General features: G+C 39.0%; 1 protein-coding gene across 1 annotated transcript in view; it reads right to left on the minus strand.

Annotated features, from left to right (window-relative positions):
* Nucleotides 1-9,008, minus strand: part of ptpra (protein tyrosine phosphatase receptor type A) — a 237,339-nt gene extending 228,331 nt beyond the window's left edge. The window contains exon 1 of the mRNA XM_028804668.2: nucleotides 8,698-9,008. The gene's annotated coding sequence lies outside the window, so the exon portion shown is untranslated. The remainder of the gene's footprint in view (nucleotides 1-8,697) is intronic.
* Between the last annotated feature and the right edge of the window lie 13,199 nt (nucleotides 9,009-22,207).

Here is a 22,207-nt window from a genome sequence, read left to right on the forward strand (position 1 = left end):
ATGCTGTAGCTATTCAACTCTTTATTGATAATGATTGCATAAATGTTCAATTATTTTACAATTGGGGACAGTACAGTACAAATGTGCAAAAATGTAGCATTACTGCCTCAAAGGCCTGGGCTCTAGTCCTCTTCCAGTAGCTTTATCTGTTTATTCAGCACATGCACCCTCTCTCTGTGAGGGTGTTCTCCAGGCACTCCAGTTTCCACCTTCATCTGAAAACTGGGATCATTTTCTTTCTATCTTATGTTGTGTGTTACAGGGATTGGCTCTGGACACTTACAACCCTATATTGTAATAAACAGTTTTGGAACACATTTTCATATTAAAAATTCATTGAAGTGTTTTTTTTTTTTAAAGCAAAGTAAATATGTCTTTATTCTTCTTATCTGTGTGGTTTCTTTACATAGGAATATACAACATTGTATTCAATCTCACTTCTAATCAGCAGTATCAGCAGATAGCACAAGAAAACAAAAGTTGGTTTAAACTCTGGCAGAGAATTTATGAAAAGGAAAGCACTTCAGGGATGTACTCAGAAATAGCAGCTATTATCATACAGAATCAAGTTTGAAAGCTGAGACTTTAAAGGTTTCAGCTGTTAAGTAAAAATATTGCACAACAGGCAAAACAAAACTTAAACATTCAATAGGTCAAACAGATAACAATGGCCAATGTCTCTCTGTATATCACCTATCATAATTAAGAACAGCCTTTTCTCATATTAGAGTAGCATTTGATGTCTAACAGCTTTCAGAGTAATTATTCTTTGAGTGTATGGCGTTTACCATGGTCAAAATGTAGTAATGGATGCCAATCAACCACACAAAAATCCTGCAACATAACGAGAGGGCATTGGTGCCATATACACCAGGTAGAACCGGAGAAATCTAAATCAATTAAAACGGTAAGAAAGGCTATAATACAGTTGGACAGAGGTTTCTGCATGTCATTCTACTAGTTAACACTTTAGTCAACATTCACATGAACAGAGTAATTCCCAAACTTGTTTTCCCGATCCTGTCCTACCTGCATAAACTGAACAGAATATATGTTTATAAAACTGAATCCATTCCTCCATTACCCAACCCGCTTTATCCTAACTACAGGGTCATGGGGGTCTGCTGGAGCCAATCCCAGCCAATACAGGGCGCAAGGCAGGAAACAAACCCCGGGCAGGGTGCCAGCCCACCACAGAAGCTGAATCTCATGGCCATATTTATACTTAGCATGTACCGGATTGTTATGAGGGTCTGCAATGAATGTAAATTTCATCAGCAGTTCAAGTGCACAAACACTTGTGCCGGCAACCACGTGGTCCTGCGCATGTCAACTGTACATGTGCCAGACAAGACAACATAGAATCATTCGAGGAACAGTTGCATAAAATGATTCTTTACTCTCCACATCTACATAATCCAACAGTAAAAGCACACAGAGATAGCCAAACATGCACCGATTAATGGTGAGAAAACACCTAAACCTTGGGCAAAGATGAAAGTTTGTATAGGCATAAATGGAAATATTTGCAAGATCAATATGTATAGGCAAAGAAAAAAAAAAACCATGCAGTGTCATGCACAGAATGCCTGAACTACAAACAGACCAGGGTGCACATCCTCTGTGTGCAACTGTATCTGCAGTATTCTACACTGGAGTATAAATAATTACCATAATTAATTAATTAATTAATCAATCACACCATCCTCTCAACCATATTCAATCTCACACATGGTACTCTCACCTCTCATTCGTCTGAATGCTTTTGACAGACACAGTTCCTGCACGCTCAGCTCTTATAAATTTTAATGTTTTCCTCACTTTAAGCTTCATCACAAAGGGTTATCAACAAAAAAAAAAAAATTAGTACATGGGCAATTCTAGCATCGAGAAACAATGAAGTCAAATTAATTAATGCCAAAAATGATGATCAATTACACGGCAAATTGGTTAAATGCATATTAATAGACTATTCTGAAACAGTTGATTGTGATCATGCAGAAGATGAAAACATCAACTTACAATATCCCAAAGAAAATCTATAAATCTATAACCGTTAACACCGTCCAGTCGTTCATCGCATGAATTACTGTAGAAAGAAGGATGTACTACATTATCTTTCTTGGATACATCTTCCATGGATAACAGACAACAAAGGAGGTCTTGATATGCCATTCGTATTAAAACGTTAACATTTTCCCATTAGAACAGCTTTTGCAAATACTAACAAATCTCAGAGCCAAACATTCTAAAAAGCTGTTTTATTTAATAGAGAGAAAAACAAAATTCAATCACAGGCAGTTATAATTTGCGTTGTCATGATGAAAGTCCAAATACAGAATCAAAATTCAAAGCAATATTGACGAAAATTTAATTCAAAAAATCGTTTTTACTAAAGTTTTATAGTAAAAATTGTATAAGTTTAAAAAGTATTTGCATGTTAATTTCAAAGCCAAACAGAACAAAACCGTATTACGCAACAAATACATCTAACACAACATGAAACATAATTTACTTTCAAATTATTGCGTTTTACTATTTTTTAATATGGTTAATTACTCGCTGTAATTTAAAATAGTTCTATTATACATATGTAACAATTCCCATGAAAATAATCTGTTTAAAATTGTACATCCGCATCCCCATACACGAGCGGTAGTACCGCAAAGAGGCTAGAGCATAACGCAGGCCCGGGCATTGGCGAGCGAAGCATGTAGGGGGCAATGCTCCCTAATGTATGTGTGTATATATCTACTAGCAAAATACCCGCGCTTCGCAGCGGAGAAGTAGTGTGTTAAAGAGGTTATGAAAAAGAAAAGGAAACATTTTAAAAATAACGTAACATGATTGTCAATGTAATTGTGTTGTTATTGTTATGAGTGTTGCTGTCTTATATATATATATAATATACACACACATAAACATAAATATACATATACATATATACATATCTACATATACACATATCTACATATACATATATATATACATATATATATACATATACACATCCAAATATATATACAGATATATATACACAGATACAGTACATACACACACATATACATATATACATATACACATACACACACATACATATATACATATACACATACACACACATACATATATATATATATATATATATATATATATATATATATATATATATATATATATACACATATACACTAGGGGGCTTCGCTCGCCAACCCCTGGCGTTGGGGCATGACAAAGAGTGAGATGTATGAATGAGATATAGAATAGTGTGCAGGTGTGGATGATGCATATAGAAAGCAAACAATACAGTGTTTGGCACAGAGTAATGGTTTATTGGAATATTTCTTTGTACACAACATTAGTAGTAAAGATGGTGTCCTGTCCTTGAATGAGTCTTCCTTGGCATGGAGCATACAGTGGTGTGAAAAACTATTTGCCCCCTTCCTGATTTCTTATTCTTTTGCATGTTTGTCACACAAAATGTTTCTGATCATCAAACACATTTAACCATTAGTCAAATATAACACAAGTAAACTCAAAATGCAGTTTGCCTGTAGCGCTGACGTCCGAGGTTCGATTCCCGTAAGGGAGTGAAGTGAGTGGCTGGTTACCTACTAGGTAACGCTTATGGTTGGCCAGCAACTGAGGTAACATCAGCCACGGTGCCTTCAGTTGTGAGAAGCAGATCATAGAAAGGTTGAAAATAGTTTACTGTCAAATAATGCAAAGAGTACGCGACACGTCTTTCCCCCTTATTCTTGGCTCATCAGGCGTACACACTCACTGCACTTGCTTACGGTAATCGAACCTCGGACGTCAGCGCTAGAGGGGCTTAGCAACGGTGAAGTATTGCTTTTAAATTTTAATTAAGAACAAAAGAAAACCTCAGAGGTTCGATTCTCGTAAGGGAGTGAAGTGAGTGCCTGGTTACCTACCAGGTAACGCTTATGGTTGGCCATCAAGTGACGTAACATCAGCCACGGTGCCTTCAGTTGTGAGGAGCAGATCATAGAATGATTGAAAATAGTTTTGCATTTACCTTTTTAGTAAAAGGCAAGCTTTTAAGCCTGAGAAATCACCTTGTAAATGCACACGTCTAATTGCACATGTTAATATGTATGCGTACACAGTATTAAAAGACAGTGAACAACGTAATTTACCTTTGTTCCCGCGTTTGATAAAAGGCGAGCTTTTAAGCCTGAGAAATCACCCCGTAAATGCACACGTTTAATTGCACATGTGTTAATATGTATGCTTACACAGTATTAAAAGACACTCAAAAATTAACGTCATTTACCTTCGTTTCCGCGTTTGACTCGTGCTGTAAATCTCTTCCTTGTTTTTAGTTCACGTGATTACGTAGGAGGCGTGATGACGCGATACGTGACTCCGCCTCCTCCATTAGAGTATATGGATAAAAAACATGTTCCAGTTATGACCATTACGCGTAGAATTTCGAAATGAAACCTGCCTAACTTTTGTAAGTAAGCTGTAAGGAATGAGCCTGCCAAATTTCAGCCTTCCACCTACACGGGAAGTTCGAGAATTAGTGATGAGTCAGTCAGTCAGTCAGTGAGGGCTTTGCCTTTTATTAATATGTATAGATACTAATAAAAGGCAAAGCCCTCACTGACTCACTCATCACTAATTCTCCAACTTCCCGTGTAGATAGAAGGCTGAAATTTGGCAGGCTCATTCCTTACAGCTTACTTACAAAAGTTAAGCAGGTTTCATTTCGAAATTCTACACGTAACGGTCATAACAGTCGACAACGTCCGCCATGTTAAACTTTCTTATTTATGGCCCCATCTTCACAAAATTTGGTAGGCAGCTTCCCTGCGCTAACCGAAACCAATGTACGTACTTATTTCGGTGGTATGACGCCACTGTCGGCCGTCATATTGAACTTTCCAACGGTCTTTGTTACTTATGGGCCCATCTTCAAGAAATTTGGTACGTGGGTTCCCAACGCTAACTGAATCCTACTTACATACATATATACGTCCATAGCCTGCAGCTCGGTCGCCATGTGAGGCGGTGTCGGGTCCCCCATCCCCACGCCTCCCACGTAGTTGGCTGCCTGCCTATATAAGGCCGTCCATCGCTCCGGTCTCTTCATTCCTTTCCTTGCTTCGCCACGGTATTCACGTCTCCCTGATGATAACAGCAGCCTTTTTATTTAATCCACAGCTTCTCCGCTGTTTTATTGTTCATTTATTACAATTATAGTTATTGTGTAGGTATTTTAGATTTAGATTATGTTGTTCGGGTACCCTTTATCGTTCCAACCGTACCCCCATTAACATGTCTATCGAGGTGATCACCATCGATCAATGAACTGTCACTTACCGAGTGGTTTACATGCCCGGAGATGGCGACTGCCTTTTCCATTCTCTGTGTTACATACTGCACGGCCATATCACGCTCACTCTTGATATCCGGAGGAACATTGTGTCTTATGTTTTGAATGACTGGGACAGGTTCAAGGTGTGGACTGATGACAGTAGAGGAGATAATTATACTACACAGGAGCACTATAAGAGTGAAATGCTTAAGCCCTTCACCTATGGTTCTGCATGTGAGTTGATGGCTGCCGCTGAATTGTTCGGTTGTCGCTTGTATATGTACTGAAATGGCCAAATATTTTACACCTTTGGACAACCGCCAATGCCTCTTAAACATCTTAGATTCACAGGTGACGATTTGAGTAGTGGACACTTTGATGTTTATGAATGTTTAAACTCTCAAAAGCTGGATGCGAAGTTATCGATGAAACCCATTTAAATTTAAACGCCTCCAATTTCCAGTAAGGCCCTGCTTCGCAACGACAATTAATAAGTCTCAGGGTCAGACCCTACAAAAGGTTGGCATTGATTTGAGGCAAGATTGCTTTTCACATGGCCAACTATACGTTGCATGCTCAAGAGTAAGCTCAGCGCACAGCTTGGTCATATTACAACCGGAGGGCCGAACTGACAACGTGGTATACAAAGAGATCCTTAACAAATAATTATTGGTATATTTTCCCTCAGTTTAAAAAGGTTTACTTTTCTTCTTAATAAAAATTTTCAAGCAGTACTTCGCCGCTGCAAAGCCCGGGCATTTTGCTAGTTATATATATAAAAAATTAATACAGACAATACTATGTCCTGCGGTGGGTTGGCACCCTGCCTGGGATTGGTTCCTGCCTTGTGCCCTGTGTTGGCTGGGATTGGCTCCAGCAGACCCCCGTGACCCTGTGTTCGGATTCAGCGGGTTGGAAAATGGATGGATGGCTGGAATACTATGTCCAGAAACCTAAAAATTGTTTAATTTTTCTTCCGAGGAAAGAACACCATTTTTGGCAAAACCATAACATAATGATAAGCAGAAATCTTAATTAATGAGAACCCGAAAAAAAAACCACAACATCAAATATCCACTTGTCACTACACTCAGACAAAATAAGAAAAAAGAAAAGGTGATAAATTCCCAGAAAAAAATATGCTTTCCTGACAGCTTATATTTTTCACAGGCATATCAAATCACCTTTACTTGGGTCACCTAATTGTCAGTACACTGCACCAGAAATCCCATAACAGCAGCAACCAAATGCTGACTGAACCATCACATACAGTATCCATATAAACACATATATGGAGTCATTGTAGGACTGTGTCAGCAACTCCCAATATACAGGACTGAACATTCTGTATGACAAGTTGGAGCAGTGGTTAGTATACTGTATCATCTTCAAAGCTCCGAAAAAACATTGCTTTGCAAGTTTGAGTCTAGGTGGAGTTTGTATATTCTCCCTGTTGTAAACAGTGGGTTTGCTGGTTTCCCCTCAGATCCCACAGACATAAATGTTGTGTTTACACAAGTGAGGGTCTATGTATGTGTTTGAGAACACCCAGTAACTAAGCGGTATGCAATCCAAGGCTACCATCTGTCATGCTCTTAAGGCTAACGGCATTTGTTCCATCACAGCTCTGTTGTGGAAATAGCATCCATCCAATTTCTATCCCATTTTATCTAACTCAAAGTCCTGGGAAGCCAGAGACCACCTTGGGAACATCAAATTTAAAGTTGGAAACAACTCTGGAAAGGGTGCTAACCCACTGCAGGATACTTGCACACAAACACTTATACAGGGCCAGTTTAGATGTGTCAATTAGCCTATCACAAACATCTAAGATATAGAAGAAAAGCTAGATAACCTGGACAAAAAAAAACAAAAAAAAAACAAACACATACGGACATGGAAAGAATATTCTAAAAACATAGACAGCAAATGGGACAGGATTCCAGTGAAGCAGCAGCACTAACCACTGAGCCACTGTGCTACCATGTAAGAAGTATGTAAACATAGAGAATGGGGGAATATATTGTTCCATGAGGTGGCAATGCCCTTGAAACATTTAGAAAGCCTCTTTAACTATGTCTGAAAAATGTTACACAATACTGAAATGAGATCTTTAAAGAATTACCAGTAAACTACTTCCAATATCAGTGCACACAAGTTTGGATGAAACATAAATGAACAACCCACTCAGATATTTCAAGGGAAATTATCAACAGCTGGTTTAGGAAATCCAGAACCAAAGTATAATTGGACTAGCAAGACTGTATTGCATCTGTTACCCACATTGAATCCATTTCCCTGTCACCTGTTAGGCAGTACTTGCTGGAAATCATTCTATCTAGAAGTGCCTCAAGGATGCTGGCAGCAACACAGTTTCAGAGCCAGACTGCTGATTCAAGTACTGGCTCGCAGGGAAAGACAGGGAACGAACTCACATTCACACATTAAACATTTCCTTCCTTCCTGGCTGACCCGCTTCCGCCTTTCAGATCTAAAATTAGCTCATGGACCCCAAGCATGGGGCCAAACAGGTCAATTCAGTAGCCTAAAAGCACAAAACTGCAGATAAATATGGATAGGAATGCTGCAAGAAATGCTTCCCTAACCCAGCAAGGGTAAAGTGATATTTAGGCCAAAAGGCCCATGATATACATAAACGAGCAATGAGGCATCCTGGTGCAGAACAAATCAGGGCAAAGGCTACCTCATCCAAGTCAGAATGCCTAGCTGTTAAACAGAGAGTCTGGGATCCAGTGGAAAGAGGTATCCAATCCAGAACTCGCAGAACCCTGATGGATAATAAATCAGGAGGTCCCAAATCCAGCATATAGTGGAACCAGAGGCCTCCAGACCCCAATTAATAACGACCACCGGTACAGTGTAAATGACAATGAAAAAGCTGTTCTAGTAGTACCGTTGGTAAGCTAGAGCTGCTTCCTCTGACAATCAAAAACAGTATAATCTGAGGTGCCTGGTCCACAGCTTTGCAACAACACGTATAAAACAATAATTCCACACCTGCAGTTTCAATATGAAGCATTCACACCTAGTATCTACTTCGGTCTTTATGGGGAACACATCCGCCCCTCAGAGAGAGCCACATATACACAAGCGTCGGGACACACGCGCACATTCTTTTTCACACGCTCACGCACGCACACACCCACCCACATACTCTGCAACCCACGAGATGACTGAAGCGAATGCGCGTTCTCTCTCTCTCAGGTCTCCCATTCCCACGAGGTTACTGACAAGCAAGAAAGGGCAAGGCGGGTGTTGCTCCGAAACAGACACACATACATACACACTGAGGCCCCAGCCCCGCTCCCAGCCCAACGGCGCCCCGCACTCACCGCAGCCCGCGAGCCGCACGACACACTGTCGTAATCCCGCTCGCACTTCCACTGCTGATCCCGATCTTCTAACTCTCTCCACGCCCTCAATCACCGCGCACGCCGCGCGCTCCCGGGGCGGCTCGTGAGCGAAGAGCTCCGCGATGTCCGTTGCGGTGGACTTCGAATTCGTCGATCCAGAGCACAATTTGCCAATGTCTCTCAACCAATCCAGAAAGAGAAATCCAGTGAAGCTCCCTACATCGCCATGTTGTCTCCCTGTGCCGAAGCTGGAGAAGGAGCAGCTTATCCTGATCCCTCCTCCTTACCAGCTGTAAAGCGACTTTGGCAGCGGTACCACCTACCGACTACCCGCGGTATTACACAAACTACAGCTTCAAGCTTTTTCCCTGTTTCATTTTCTTAACTCATCCATCCATCCATTCATTCATTCAACCAACCTATTTTCGGAAATCATCCAAGTATTAATTTATTAAACAATGTATGTAATTCATCAGTCTCTTTGTTTTTAATTGTGGGAAAATGAGGACGGGGTCGCCTAGAAGGAATAGGCGTAAGCCCCCAGTTCAATTTCTGATTTTGATTCCCGCACGCAAGAATTTAGAAAAAAAAAAAAAAAAACGATACGACGTTTAAATCACAAAAACCGTAAACGAGCCCTGTCTATGGTATCAGTCTTCATACAGTGTCTGTGATTAGTGGTAGTTCGCTTAACAAAGTAACTTACCTAATAATGCAAAAGTCATTGGTGTACTGATTGCATCTATTAAATTACGCAAAATGAACAAGTAAAAGACAGGGGATATACGTAAAAGTCGAGTCGCAGATAGAATGTTGTGACAAAAATAAAGAGAAATTAAAGGAGAAAAAAAAAGAATACTAAATGAGATGATCAGAGGTACAACAAACGTGGGAGAGATATCTAAAATAGTACAGGAGAGTAGGTTTAAGTGTTAGGACATGTGATGAGAAGAGACAATGAATAGGTGGGCAAATGACTAATGGAAACGGAAGTACTGGGAAGAGAAAGCAATAGAGTCCGAAGCGGTGGTGGATGGATAAGATAAATAAGATTTAAAGGAAAAGGATGTGACTGGGGAAGGGTTGCAGGGCCGACTTGTACTGAGAAGGTTGATTAGGCACATCCAACCCGACACAGAAGTGAAGAAGCAATAAGCAGTTTTTAGTACTGCGGCCATACGGTTTCCATGACTTTGGTTCAGTTCTCAACCTGGACACTACATAGTGTTTCCAGCCCGTGTAGTGTGAGATTCCTCAAGTAATGCCAGTATTCGTCAGGTTGGGTTAATTATAGTATTTCGATTAGAGCTGTATAAGTAAGAGTGACCTGCAGTGTTCTGGTGTCCCATCTAAACTAGGTTCTGGCCTTTCACCTGATATAGCCAGAACACCAGCTCCCAAAATCTTATTAGCCTTACTGGTTTACATTAAAGAAAGTGGCCTAATAATATTTTTGCTATTTCACAGCTTATTTACACATCACGGTGGCGCAGTGGTAGCACTGCTGCCTCGCTGTAAGGAGACCTAGGTTCGCTTCCCAGGTCCTCCCTGCATAGAGTTTGCATGTTCTCCCCGTGTCTGTGTGGGTTTCCTCTGGGTGCTCCGGTTTCCTCCCACAGGTGCATTGGCGATCCTAAAATTGTCCCTAGTGTGTGCTTGGTGTGTGTGTGTGTGCCCTGCGGATTTGTTACTGCCTTGCGCCCCGTGCTGGCTGGGATTGGCTCCAGCAGACCCCCGTGACCATGTTAGGATATAGCGGGTTGGACACTGACTGACTGACTGACTTATGAAAAGTGTAGTACGATAAATTCAATAAAATGGTCTTCATAAAGGGTGGCACTGTGGCGCAGTGGGTAGCACTGCTGCCTCGCAGTTAGGAGACCCAGGTTTGCTTTTAGGAGACCTCCGGGTACTGTACTCTGGTTTCCTCCCACAGTCCAAAGACTTGCAGGTTAGGTGCATTGGCGATTCTAAATTGTCCCTAGTGTGTGCTTGGTGTGTGTTTGTGTGTGTGTGTGTGTGTGTGTGTGTGTGTGTGTGTGCCCTGCGGTGGGCTGGCACCCTGCCTGGGGTTTGTTTCCTGCCTTGCGCCCTGTGTTGGCTGGGATTGGCTCCAGCAGATCCCCGTGACCCTGTAGTTAGGATATAGCAGGTTGGATAATGGATGGATGGATGGTCTTCATAAAGAGATAGACCCATAAAACAAAGACAATGAAATTGGTTGCTTCCAAAAGTGTTGTTCTGCAACATGAATGCTAGGAGCAAAACAACTGCAACTGTAAAATTATACCAATATCAGTTGACTTCACTTTTTAAACAAAGATGCTATTACAAGTCAAATGTATTTGGTTATGACAAAATCATTTCAGATGTCACAAGTATATTATTTTTCAACATAGCCTCTAGGGCAGTGCCTGTTAAGCAGCACACTAGTACTTGCATGCCATTGAAAAAATAATGCATTTGGCCTGGTGGTAAAGTGAAATATTATACATTTTAGATAAACTTACCATCTTTTTACAGCACCTTTGAAGAGTACTCACAAATGATATTCTCATCAAGTGTGGTCAAAGCAGTATTGATGATGCTCTTAATGGGCCTTTTGTACTAATTCAGTAGTTCCACAATAATATGGAAAACTGCCATTTTTTTCTCACTTTAATCGCTGCACTCGTCTGCTTTTGTGTATGTGGTATGCATAAAGTTACCTATGTGGACTTTACAACTGACGAAATGTATCAGAGCATTGGGACAGATGTTGTAAGGACTAGAAGTAATGGTCTCTACTGGAATTCGTAAAAAATTAAAGAGAAGCTGTCCGTGTCTCATTTTGCCTGTCAACGCACATTTTGTCTAAAGAATAACGGCGTAATCGTATTGATTGACTATTATCAGTCATTTTCTGTACTATCTATTTTATTAGTGGTTGACTACGGCTCTTCAGTTCCGGTATTTTTCTACCGTGCATCCCCCTCAACCCCAATAACCGTGACCAGCGCAAAGCATCTTACATTTTTGAAGCAGCCTGGACACTTCAGGCACTGCGCTTTATATTCTCGGTACTGCAGTTTTTCTTGAGCCCACAGATATATGTAATATGGTTATATCAAGAGCAGTTTTGATGTTTCTCTCGCCACTGCCTTTGCAAATTCAGCGTCTTCAAAACGCCACGATCTCGTGATATTCTGTACAAAAAAATACCTTTACGTCTGTATTTGACACGCTCGATTTTCAACGGATTGCAATCTCAGTGAATTTTCTCCTTCAACCGGCTTCCTTTCTTGGTATTTTTCCTTTTTTATATCTCATTTTATTTGAGTTGACTGAACAAGTAGGACGTGGTAGTCCTTTTTGCGGTAATAGTACAGTTTACTGTATATAACAGCTGTCAAACGTAACTGGTATTGTTTTTGTTTATATCTTACCGCATTGTGTTCTGTTTAACAGAAACAGTTATCTTGCTAATGCAATTCAATCCATAAACTGAACTGATTTTTTCTTTCAGTTATCTCAGCAACTCATTTCAACCCTATCACCGCGAGCTACAGTCGCTGATGTGAATTTCTGTACAGCGCGCCTCGTTTCCGCGGAGAGAGAGCAGCGCAGCCAAAATTAATTAAAGTTCTTCTCTTTGTGGGTGGTGCTGAGGGGAGCTTATTACGTAAGATTGCGTTTAGAGGGATGTGTTATGCTAATTGCTCTGGGGTGTGTTTTGACAATCACCAGTTTAACAATGTAAAGGTTGTTGCAGCTAATGTATGCACTCCACACCATCCTGTTCGGGATAAACAGAGTAAGTAAATGTCTATATTAAAATATTTTATCCAAGTATTTAAGTTTGTATTTTCATATTGACTCCTAATTTCTCCAAATGTACATTTTGAAGGATGGGCAATAGAACAAAGCGCTTTCTCTTCATGGATCTTCATGGGTTTGAATTACTCGCTGCGATGCTCTCTATATGAAGTTTACACGTTCTCTCCGGGTGTGCGTGGGGTTTTCTCCGGGTATTCTGGTTTTATACTTGCGCTGCTAAATCTGTACTGGGTTGGTTAATTATAAACATTTGCACGTGTGGGTCCAGCAATGGACCAGCAGCAGCATCAAAGTCAAGCGTTGGCGAACGTTTTTAGTGACTCATACAGTGGGTAGTAACTAAGTGTGCATACGAACCCAGGCAATATAACACATGTTAATGACAAACCTTAACTTTAAAAATTGTTGCTCCAAAATTTGTTTAATTGTGGAACTTTTCTTATTAAAAGCTAGAAGAGTAATACTCAAACACAATAAAAGTACCTTTGCAAAGTGCTTTGGCGTTGACATTGTTATAGTCATGAACATGACTTTCTTCTACACAAATTGTTTGTTGCGACGTCCAAAATCTCAGCTGAAATTAACAATGTGTGTAGAAGAAAGTCATGTTGGTAAACTTCTACGATTGCTTTTGGTAATTTTTATTTGTGAAAAGACCAGCTTACTACCAAATAATTTTGCCACACGCACACCGTTTGCAAAGCCTTGGGAGCAAATCCTGAGCAATGTACAGACTGTTGAAATCAAGCAAATAAACTTTGTTAAAAGTATTTTTAATTTTAATGCACTGGGGTTGGATGGGAGTTTGTCAGTTTTAACAAAAGAGGTGGATTAAACCTGCAAATTCGATTTCGCGTCATATGAAATCCTGTAACACGTATTGAAAATAACAATCTGAACTGCTTGTCTGTCAAAGTCCACGTTTCTGTCTGGACACTGATCCTTAAAATTGGCAAAATGAACAGGTTTTGACAGTGGCAACTAACTCGGGTTAAAAATGAAACTAATTCATAAGGGAAATACTTGCCTGTCCTCTTTCTCAGTCGCTGATTAAGCCTTTGAAAAACACGTAAATCACCCAAAGCGGGAAGTGCATTTTAATCCTCACAATTTTAAACCTTACCAAAAGCCTGGGTTTAAGTTAATTAATAATGCGTTTGATCGATCCTCCACTGGAATACTATAATCAATTCCCCATCTTCTTTCACATTTCTAAACAACGCTCTTCATACTGATTTGTGCACAAAACTGAAGTTAACCCGAGGTTCCGGCTTTAGGAATACGAGGCCAACCAAATCCAGCGCTGATAAACAGACATAAGCAAAATCATACTCTCTCCAAACGCTCGTGCAAGACCAAGGCAAAAAAAAGCGCTTTAAACCCGTGATCCGCTGATGTGGCAGCTCTGCAATTTCTGTTCGCATGGTAAATGTTTGGTTAATTATTTTTCCAGTGTCAGCTGTTGGCGAGTTACTAAGTTCACCCTAGTTTACCATACATAGCACCCTCTTATTAATACCATGCCCATCACAACCGTACCACCGTCTGGTTGCGTCTACCAGACCGGAGTTTACCCACCCCGACCCAAGTGCTCACGGGAAAGGAAGGGTTTATAGCCTCCGAACCCTATGACCGAATATTCGAATTAAACCAATCAAGAAAAGAGATGGGTAGTTGAATAGTGTGACGTGCTTCTTTACACATTTGTTCCGTTCATTAAACTAGGAAATGGTCAGCTTCAGCAGTCTTAGCATGACTGGCAGTGTTTACTATACGTTTCTATGGTGTACTTTATTTTTCAAAAACACTTCATGATTTAGTCTTTGCCAGTCCCACTCCATGTGAAGCCAGCGCAGCGGTTCAGGTGTAAGGATTCTATCTGTTTAAAAAGAAAATTATGTTTAGCATCTGTTCCTGGTAGTTTCCATTTGGTTCGTCCGTCCACTACTGATGTCTTATTGCTTCTAGTGATTTGCGTGTTTCCGTCTGAACCTTTTAATTTACTCACCTTACTGCTAGGCAACAGTGCAGTTCAAATTATGTATCAACATGCATTGCTAAACGTTTAGCTTGTATTTGAGATATTATGTGTCCCATTCCCTTCTCCATTAGCTTTCCCAGTGTCCTTTTAAAGTTTTGATACATCCAATTGCTGTGTATTCCAAGTGCTGGGTTTTGTGTTGGAAACCTACGAAAATTGGTTAGATTTACTATGCAATACTGGATGAACTAAACTCACGTGACAATGACAAAATAGTATAAATAAATCTTTTATGACATTTTTTACACATCATATTTAATATAGCAGAAGTACTGAGATCTTTATGATAATCAGACTCGTTGACTTCCATGATTTCTTGGATATCCTTGTCGAAGTAATGATAGATCAATAGTCCTTATTGTCAGACCGTTTTATTGTATTGCTGGTAGAACTTAATTTTGTACAAATTGACTAGTAACCTTTTGTGAGAGTTGGAATCACCATGTTACATATTAAATTATGTTGCTGTCATTTTGCTGAAATTCTGCTTCCTTGAATGGTGGGTGTGGTGGGGCTTTCCAATGTCCAACAGTGATTAAGTGGGTTTATTTTCTTTGGAAAGGAAAATTCCTCATATATAATTGTGGCCAATCACCATTAAATAAGATGCAGGAGTAACTTCTGGTTGTCCATGCGTGCTGTCAAGTCTCCAATTCGAGCTCAATTCAGCTCATGCATACTGTAGCTTCCTGGTTTCAGCCTTGAAAGGGACATGCTGCTAAGGTGGCCTGGGCTGTCACAGGGAGCGGTGATACTTAGAGAAGTTGGCCATAAAAGCAGCTCCTGAATGCATGGACACATTAAAATACTTTGGAGCCAGTGTCTGGTGTACAGGTTGCCAATGAACCTGGGTAAGTGGAGTGAGGTAGGGCTAGTTGCAAGTACATGTAGGCACTAGGACAAAGCAAATGGATCATTTCCCCTTCTCTAACCACCCCCATGTCTTTACAGTGTTATAGGCATACAGTGTTGTCCTGTGGAACAGCTGACCCTTGAACAATCTGAGGCACAATAGCCACACTTTTTCATCAATATAGAAGAAAGTTCCCACCATCTATTATTTTAAAGCACCTTCTTGATTTAGAAGTCCAAAGAAAATTAGAAAATTCTCCTAAGTACTGCTCCCCTCTCAGGCTCTTTAAACTGTGTCTTATTCTATATAAATATTGTCTTCTGTATTTTCTCATTGTAATTAAAAAAGTGTAAGAGCAATCACCTTGCTGAACTGTCCATGTCAGGGTATATTGTACTTAATACTGTAATGAATTATCTAATTCTCTCATTTATTTAGGTTTATGTCATACTGTAGCTGTTTCTAATCATTTAAGAAGGCTCAAAATGACTTCATCTCTGTTAAACTCTGAGGTACCCAAATGGTTTATAAAATCTTTATGATTTGCAAAATACAGTGTTGCTCCAGGGAGTGTTTTGACCATCTTGTTTAAGCATTGACCATGAAGTAGGTACTCGTAAGGTACAAAACAAAGTAGTGTTTGGGAGGCTGCAATGATACTAGGAAAACAGCCCAGAGCATCAAGTAGAAGCAGAAAGCTCTTATGTGGAGTAAGAGCAAACAATGTGTTTAACCCTTTAAGTATAGTAAGGTAACACCTCCATGCATCAAGGCATTTTGACAAGTATTCTCTACCAATAAGCACAACACATTTGGCAGAAATACTGACTTCTGAGTGACAACAATGTTCATGTGTGTATAGACCATAATGTAGCCAGGCTGGCCATAAGCTGTGGGTGCATGATGCCCATATTGGACACAGGCCATGGGATGGTCATTTGAACTGCTAGCTTAGTGTGTATATTGATATTGAATATAGCTCTTGTTTTGGCCATCTTGGCTGTAGCCTGTGAAATGATGACTGCCATTTTGGAGACAGATGATATATATGAGGAGGATGTGCCCTCTTAAAGGCAGAGAAAACATTTGGAAATTGTTGGCTAGGCAGGCATATCAGTCATAGGTAGCTCTGACACCTGACATTTTGGTTGTTGAATAGATCCATAGAGAAAATGTGCAATAAACAGAAAAGGGTATTAAACAGAACATATTAAACACCCACTTGCACCCCATTTCCACCCCGCATACACAAACATATGCTCACACTCCACTACCCAACACGCATACTTATGCATTCATATATACGTCATTAATCCCTCATTTTATTATTATTAAAATAGTAAAGATGATATCAGTGTACCTTTAAAATACAAAGTAATATTTTAAAAAATCCAAGCAGTCACTATATATTCAATGTTATCTTCCTAATTTTCAGAGTTGCATGCTTCAGTTATTGCCATTAGCATTAATCCAATAAATATCAGTATGAAAAACAGTCCAGCATGAATAAGCAGGAGAACTAAAATTTAAACACTATATAAGAAAGTATGCACACATGAATTAGTAACAAAATAATATTCAGTACTCACTATTGAAAAAAAAATAATATGAATCAAACAAGTTTTAGATAGTAAAATTTAAAATTATAACTATAAATACTAAATCACAATTGTGCTTAAACACTAGAGAAAGCGTTGAATCTCTAATAATCCAAATGTGTTTATGATAATACATTTTATACATCTGCATTTATGCAAAGAGAAAAAATATGTTTGTATAATTTGGTGAAAGGCAAATATATGAAAAGTATTACCATAAACACATTTGGATTATTACACATTTACTGCTGTGGTCGTTGCTTGAGTGAAATTCATGATTTATTGTTTTCATTGTCATCATGATTTTAAACATCAATATGTTAACATGTTTGATTCACAGTTTTTTTCAACTTCTTCCTACAGTTTTGTCAATTTCTTTATAATATCACATTTTATGTGAATACATACCTATATGTTGTTGAGGTTTTGTTTCTCTTGCTTACTTATGTTCTCTTGCTTATTCATGCGTGACTGTTGTTAAAAGTATTACAATTTTTTAAAGCTTATTGCAATGGTTGATGCATCTACACTTCCTGTGAAAGTATTCACCACCTTGGTGTCATCATCTGGATTTTATATTTTTTTGAAATGTATTTTTTTATTTAATTCCTGCTCTCATGGTTACAACCATGACTGTTTACTACACTCTTGGTTCCATCTTACTTTAAACTGCTGCTGCTCTGCACAATCAGTAAAATTGGAAGTTTTAAAATTTTATAGTTACTGTATGTAGCATTTCATCACAGTGGATTTGTTTTGTTTTTTTTGACACTGATCAACAGAAAATGACTATGTCAAATTGAAAATAGATCTCTGCAAAATACTCTTAATTACAAATATAAAACACTAATTGATTTCATTAAGCATTCAAACCTAAATAATCACTGTCATAGAAACTGCTTTTAGAAGTCACATGATTAGTTTAATAGAGATCACCTGTCTGTAGTTAAAAGTATAAATACACCTTATTTAGAAGGTCTAACTAGACCTATAACTAGTCAGTATTGTGGCCTAACATACACAGTAAAAACAAAAAAAAAAAGAACACTCCAAGCATCTCTGTGTAAAGGTAATTGAAAGTCACTAATTACCCTTGGGATTAAGTTAAATCAGTCATGAAAAAGAGCAGACTGCCTACAAAAATTGAGTGATCATGCAAGAAGACAACTAGTGAGGGAAGTCACAACAACATACTTACAACAAGAAGCACATGACATCTCAGTTTTCCAGAAGGCACACAGGAGACTCTGAATTCAGCTGAAAGAAGTACTGATGAGACTACAGTTGAGCTTTAGGCCATCAGACTAAATTCTTTGTTTGGCATATTTTCAGATCCCCATTATGAAGCATGTTTCTATGTAGCAGGCCCTGAAGGGCTTGTGACAGTAGAAGCTAAATAAATGCAGCAAAATAAAGGGAAATTCTGAAGGAAAACCAGATGCAGTCTGCAAGAAAGCCTCACTTTGGGAGAAGATTAGTTTTCCAGCAAGATGACAACACCAAGCATAAATCCAAAGCTACAAAGGAATGAATGGCTTTAACACAACAATATTAATGTCCTTGAGTGGTTGAGTCAGAGTGCAGATCACAATCTAATTGAAAATTTGTGGCCGGACTTGAAAATAGCTGTTCGTTTATGAGTGCTATAAAACCTGATGGAGCTTGAGGAGCTTTGCAAAGAGGAATGGGGGACAAGTGCACTGTCCACTCCAGATGTGCAAAGCGAATATAAACCAATCCGCACAGGCTCAAGGCTGTCATGGCTGCCAAAGATGAATCTAAATACTGACATGTATTGGATGAAAACCTATGCAATCAATTCTTTTGTGTTTTACATTTGCACCCACTTTGCAAAGATGTTTTCACTTTGGTATTAAAGTGTCTTTCTGTTGACAGTGTCAAAAAACCCAAATTTAATCCAATGTGTTTCAGTGCTGTACTACAATAAAATATGAAACTATCCAAGGGGATGAATGCTTTGTATAGGCACCATAGGTCTGAATATTAAGAAGCTACCTGTTAATTCTGTGCATGCTTGTGTTTTTTTCAATAACGTTACTGTTTTTTGAAGTCAAATTGGTATATTTGTCCCATCTGTTTTACAAACTTATATGGAGGTGTGTGTTGGGTAGTGGATTTTGACCAACTGTGTGAGTGAAGGAGAAGCAGGATGCTGGAGGGTAATTAAGTATTTACTTTTAATGCCCTACAATATATCATCTCTAGGAGGCCATGTCTTCCTGGCCCTTTCTTCCCTCAGAGTTCGTGCTCTGGCTGTTAATGGTTACTTCTTCTTCTACTTTCAAAATGGACACCATCCACCTACAGTGTCCAGTTTCGCCGCACCAAAGAGTCTGTGTGTCCAGTCACTATGCAGAGAGTGGATGTAGAGGTAGTGCACTCCTACAAGTGCTTGGAGGTCCACATCAATGACAGGTGGTACTGGTCTTGTAACACAGAGGAACTACATAAGAAAGAGCAGAATAGGCTCTTTTTCCCAAGGAGATTGTTTTCCTTTAATGTGGGTAGTGACACCTTTCACATCTTTGACAACTATGCGATGGCCAGTATGATTTTCTACTTTGTGGTGTGCTTGGCTGGTAACATCACTTCAAGAGTGGCCTACCAAATCAAGAAGCTAATTAAAAGGGTAGGCTCAGTTATGGGGCATGCTCTAGACCCCCTGGAGATGGTAGCAAAGGAGAGAATTAAAACAAAATGTGAGTGCCTTCATGAACAACTCTGACACACTAACACTGTGTACTTTCAGTGAATGAATTATTCAGCAGAGATGTGTCAAGAAACACTACTGGGGCTCCTTTTTACCAAGAGCAGTATGCCTGCATAATGTCACACTGAGACTTTGACAGCCAAGTCAGAAATTTTTCTTTCTTTTTAATATTTATTTCTTTGTTGTCATTCTGGTGTGTGTTCATACTATAGTGTTTTTAATATTTTAACCATGTATATTTTTATTTATTTAAAGAGCTTTTATCTATCTGTCTACCTATCTATATATCTATAGAAATATCTGGACATGATCAAAGGGGGGATGACAAAATACAAAAAGACAAATGGAAAAATAATCAGTATCTGCCTCACTGGTTCTGATTAAACAGACCTCTTTAGTTCAGTTCTTCAATCAGCATGGGTGTGGGACATTAAATGTTGAATATAATTTAACACATTTTAAGTTTCTCACTGACAGATGTTTTTTTTCTCTTTGTAGTGCCTCTGAATTCAAGGACAGATCTTGTTATCCCGAAGAATCCAATAGTCCATTATAGAATGGAAGAAAATCCAGATGGTAATTATAGTGAAAACTGTAACTCTCAAAAATACCATCAAATATAATAGTCCCAATTTAGCCAAGTGATTCTTAGTTTCAGTCCTGGAGATACTTGTGCACTCTTTCTGGAACATTCACGTGTGTCTTTTGGGATCCAAAAATGGTTCCTCTATGGCATCGCTCTGAAGAATGACTATAGCACCTCTATTTTTAAGAGTGTGGCTAGTGTGGCTGCAGGTTTTTGTCCCAACCAACTTCATCCTTTAAATTAATCTCCTACCTTGATTAGCAAGCTGTTATTTCCCAGTGTAAAATTTTTTTTGTGTCAATCTATAAATCTCATACTACTGATAAATTGTTTTACTACATAATGACTTCTTTGATATTCAACACTTTTGAATAAAGTGTTATAATTGTGAACAGTCCATAAAGTTTCTGTCTGTCATTTCAGAGAACTATAGACCTGTTTACAGGAGAACATGTACCAATAAAATAAGCAGCAATATCTAAGCATGGGAGAAGTAATTAAACAATTGTTTAATGAAATATACATGAGAAATTATTTCCAGAAAACTGCTCAATAAAATTATTGGCAGGGCATAAATGTATTCATGTTTGTTTATTCTTTGCATTTACAGTGTATGAAAGTAATTGAATTACAGGACAAATACTGTACATCCCAGCAAATGCTGGTCCATATCTCCTTACTTGATCCTGAGCAAAGCCATTTAATTATTTATTACATATTACATTATTCTCCAATATATATATATATATATATATATATATATATATATATATATATATATATATATATCCTGGTTAAAAATTGCTGTGAGGTAGATGTTGTAATATTCACTTTATTTAATGCTGTATTTATATATGCTTAATCTTGTGTGACTTTATGATGCTGTATACTACACCCAAACTATATTTCCAAAGCACATGGTTACAGCTGCATAACAATAAATATAATTCAGAATACAAATGCTAAAATATATAATCTTTAGGAAATGCATTTTTAACTATGGTTATTACTTGCAGAAAATAGTAATGAAACAATGTCACTCTGAAGAGTGCACTACAGAGTTTAATCTCCTGTTTCAACAGCCCAAAGCAAGAAATTTATAGACTACTCACAAACTACCTTAACAGAAGAAATTCAAGTCAAGGGATGTAATATTAAATATAAGGTGAGAACATTTGGATACACTACTGACTTTCAAGAAAGCACTGAAAGAGATGCTGTTGTTGGCTTTTGCTGACCTAACCGAAAAAGACAGACTGAGAGAGCACATAATAGTATTACAGCAACCTGGACAAGAACAAACACACTCATCTGAGAGCTGATGAGACCAAGCTGGTATAAGTAAATGAAACTTAGTTTAAGAGGAATAAAAGGAGACCTGTGGTTCTGACTTGCTAGTCTTCACTTCAGCAAGACATATTACTATCTAAATTATCATAATCCATCCATCCATCCATTATCCAACCCGCTATATCCTAACTACAGGGTCACGGGGGTCTGCTGGAGCCAATCCCAGCTAACACAGGGCGCAAGGCAGGAAGCAAACCCCGGGCAGGGCGCCAGCCCACTGCAGGGCGCACATACACACCCACCAAGCACACACTACGGACAATTTAGAATCGCCGATGCACCTAACTTGCATGTCTTTGGACTGTGGGAGGAAACCGGAGTACCCGGAGGAAACCCACACAGACACGGGGAAAACATGCAAACTCCACGCAGTGAGGACCTGGGAAGCAAACCCGGGTCTCCTAACTGCGAGGCAGCAGCGCTACCCACTGCGCCACCATGCCGCCCACTTGTCATAATCCACACAGCATAAACTCATTTGATTAATTGTACTTTCCTACATTAATCTCAGCCA

Source organism: Erpetoichthys calabaricus, chromosome 7 (assembly GCF_900747795.2).
Source record: "Erpetoichthys calabaricus chromosome 7, fErpCal1.3, whole genome shotgun sequence".
NCBI classification, from domain to species: domain Eukaryota; kingdom Metazoa; phylum Chordata; class Cladistia; order Polypteriformes; family Polypteridae; genus Erpetoichthys; species Erpetoichthys calabaricus.